Source organism: Petaurus breviceps, unplaced genomic scaffold, assembly GCF_028583685.1.
Source record: "Petaurus breviceps papuanus isolate PSGF00001 unplaced genomic scaffold, PetGlider_PUasm1.0 173, whole genome shotgun sequence".
Classification (NCBI taxonomy): Eukaryota; Metazoa; Chordata; class Mammalia; order Diprotodontia; family Petauridae; genus Petaurus; species Petaurus breviceps.
The window spans coordinates 6,765,986-6,769,739 of NW_027185759.1; the positions used below are offsets into that span (position 1 = coordinate 6,765,986).

Sequence of the window (3,754 nt, forward strand, 5' to 3'; positions counted from 1 at the left end):
GAGGTTCCCTAGTCCACCTTCTCATTCTCTAGGTAAGGAAAGGGAAGAACACACAGGTAAGTAGTCTGGCAGTCAAGATTTGAACCCAGCACTGTTCCCATAGTACCACACATCGAATAGGTTGTCAGGCAATAGCAAGAGTGATGGAGGGTTGTTTGGATTTTCTTGCTCTTTGAACTAGAAATTTCATGATAACTTTTAGTTCCCACTGGGATTTGAAAGGGAGTCCTATCTGGAGCAGGTGCTTTGAATCTTCTTTTTTTTCAGTGGATCCCTTGGGCAGTTTGGTAAAGCCTATGGGTCTCTTCTCAGATTTGTCATTTTTGATCAGTCACATCTGACTCTTCACGATGCCATGGCCTTGTCCGTGGTGTTTTCTTGGCAAAGATACTCGAATCACTTATTCAGAATTGAAAGAATGCCAAATTTTAGCTGGAGATTAGTGAAAAATAAAGATGCATCTTTCTCTCTTCCAAGTTCATCGACCTTGACATCTTTGCCCATATCCATGTATACAACCATGTTTATAGCTGAAAAGGTTCCCAAGGGGACTGAGAAACAAATTGGCTTTATGGCTAGGAGAACTGCCTTGGAGCCAGGAAGATCTGGATTTGACTCATGCCTAGGTATCTGTGAGCTGATGTTCTAGGTATTTTCTCTTTGTCATATATACGTGACATTGGAAAAACTCACAATCAACAGATTCTGGGAATAGCCCACTAACATCATATCCCCCCTGCTTGGTGAGAGGAGGAATGGGGGCAGGTAATACTAACAAGAGTCAAAGGAAACTTTCTGTAGGACCAGTAGCTCAGAAACAGATCACCTTAGAATAAAGAATAAAGAAAAGGAGACCCCAATACCTGGAATATGGAATCGGTCCATGTGGTCACACCTCTCTGTCACTGCAAGGACTAGAGGAATGCTGCTGGAAAGACCCCTGACTTGAAGAATGGGAGTCAATTATATCAATGTTTCTTATTAACACCCATGTACCTGAGGCAGAGCATGGAAGACAGAGGGCAGATGATAGTGGCAATTCCACAGGGAAGAAGTAACAGGAAAGAATGACCAGAGGTGGCATAAACCTTTAGCACATACATTCCTGTAATGCCATAAAAGTCCACGCAGGGAATTCAGGAAGGAGAACATGTAGGTGAAACAGTGAATGGGGATTGGGAAAATGTTTAGAAGCTGTCATTTTTTTTTTGTTTTAAATCAGAAGAAGCATGTTTAAATGATAAAGCAAACCAGGAATCCTGCATGTGTCACCGTTAATATAGAAAAGAAAGATTTCAAGGGGGAGGGGGGAAGGGAAAGAGGGAAGCAGTGAGGCAGTGTGGCACAGCTGGAGGAAGGGGGGGAGGGGTAGGTAAGAAAGGGCTGCCTTATTCTTGAAGTGGCAAGGTCAGATATAGTAGCAGCATTCTGATTACTTTATATGTTGCAATAGGAGTCCAACTGAGGTAAATGGACAGGAAAGTCAGGAAGGGAGCAATCACCAATTATTGGGCAAACCCAGTGACTGACTTTGGGGCTCAGAATTCTTGTGGATTGGGAATCAGGCCAAAGTGGCCTAAAGGAAGGTGGGTCAGGTGGCCCAAGTACTGCAGGTTCTAGAAGAATGCAAGAAAATAAGAGATCTGTTTCCTTGGGGTGAGGATTGGGGAGGGTGGAACACAATTGGGGAAGGTGAATGAGAGGACACTGGGAATTTTAATCATTTTACCCCTTGGACTTTTTGTGAATGGATGGGGTAGAAACATGGAGCTGGATGGGGGAGCCCTTCTAGCTGAAAGAACAAGCGTTGACTGGCATCAGTATTCTGACAGAAGCAAGGAGGTAGGGGAAGAAGCAAAGGGCAAGAAAGCATGAAAGGAGGGTGTAAAGGGGAGGATGGAGGGAAGTTTGGAATGTAAGAAAGGAGGAAGGAAGTCAAGGAGAGGGAGGAATGAAGGGAGGGAGGGAAGAAAAGAGGAAAAGAATGAAGAAGGGAAGGAAGGGAATGAAAAAGGATGCAGGGAAGCATGTAGGGAAGGAGAAAAAGAAGAAAAAGAAGTGGAAGAGAAGAAAAAGAGAAAGCAAAGGAATGAGGAGGGAGGGAAGGGAAGGAGAAAAGAGGGAAGAGAAGAAAAAAAAGAAGGAAACTGAAGGAACGAAAGAAGGAAGCAAAGAGGAGGAAAATGGGATGGAAGGAGAAAGGAGGGAAATGAATAATAGAAGGAACAATGATAGAATTAGGGAGAGGAAGAAAAGGAAAATAATATGAAGTGAGCTTTCTATGTTTGCAGGTAAGATTTCAGGGACTTCAGAGGACCTTCATGTGAAACACACACACACACACATGCACACGCACACACGCACACCCCTGCACCTTCACTACCATTTGGTTTGACTGATGCTGAAAGTCTACAACCAGCCAGTGGTCACTTGGACACGACCTCTTGATCTCTGCAAAAGTTACCTCATTGTCACAGGAGAGTAACTTATAAAACCTCATGATCCATTGACACCTGAGTATGATTGAGTTTGTGTGATCCTTCCCTGAGAGCAATATCGATAAACGGGAAGGTGGTGAGAACACGCTCACAGTGTGCATCTGAGGAGGACAGGGAAGGGAGACCCACTGAGGGCTGAGAGTTTGCGATGGGGGGACGGGGGAGGCAGCAAGAAACAAAGAAAGAAAAAGCTGGAGCTCCACACAAGACCCTAAAATACTTCATATTTTGCCCAACGCAGCCTGCCCTTGCCTGGGCTTGGCTGTTCCCCAGTCTCTCTGTGGCACCCACTGAGAGGCTGCCGTGACTTTCTTTCTAAAGGCTTCATCCCAAACATTTCCGCTCATTTTTACTAAGCCTATTTTGACTTTCCCAAGTCTTCAGCAGAAGGTCACATTCGCAACCTTGGCGAAGATCAAGAATGAAAAGGACAAAGCACAGACCTACCTGAGAGGGATTTGGGAAGGATGATGAAGTGATTGTAAAAGGAAGATGACAGAAGGAGAAGGAGCTTGTGAGCTCGCTACGGCCCTGCGCTGTCCAGGGTGTCCTCCAGCTCCTTCGCAGTCAGGCCCAGAGCACCCAGTCAGCTCCGGGAGGAAGCGAAAAACGCGTAGGAAATGCAGACGGGTGCAATGCCTCTAGGTGAGCAGAGCAGCTTTGGCATCGACCTTTGGCTAGGGATCAATCACCAATTAACCCTTACAGGAGCAAAGACCAGTCAGAGGAACGGAGAGTTTCATTTACACGGCTGCTTTAAAGGACAAGTCCTTGAGACTCTGAGATCGAAAATGGAGACAGGCCACTGGATTGGGGGGCGGGGGGTTAAAAAGAATGAATGGATAAGTAAAATTATGTGAGAAAGAATAAAACTGCACATTTTCTTGAAGAATATTTAAGTAAATCCAAGGTGTTTTCACCTGGGTGCTGAAGACTTTTCTCAAGCCTGGGTTTCTTACTTAAACAGAATCATCTTAAGATGAATTTAAGGAGAGAGTAAGAGAGCACCCATGGTTTTGATGAATCTAAGTCATCTGTCCCACATGAACTTTGTCTCTGGGGCCTAGAAGAATTGGTGGGTGTGATGGCTGAGCCACTGACCAACATTTCTGGTCATAATAATATGGGAATAATAGGGAATAATAAAAGCCAAACCAAAGCAACTAACAGGAGAGAGGAGGGGAGGGGAGGGAGGGGGGAGAGGGGGGGGGAGGGGGAGGTGAGGAGGGGGCAAGGCGGAGGTGCAGGGAAGACGG

The 3,754-nt window shown here is 45.6% G+C and overlaps 1 protein-coding gene across 3 annotated transcripts in view; it reads right to left on the reverse strand.

Moving 5' to 3' along the window:
- TP63 (tumor protein p63) overlaps positions 1–3,754 on the reverse strand; it is a 121,414-nt gene that overhangs the window by 13,098 nt on the left and 104,562 nt on the right. The window lies entirely within an intron of this gene.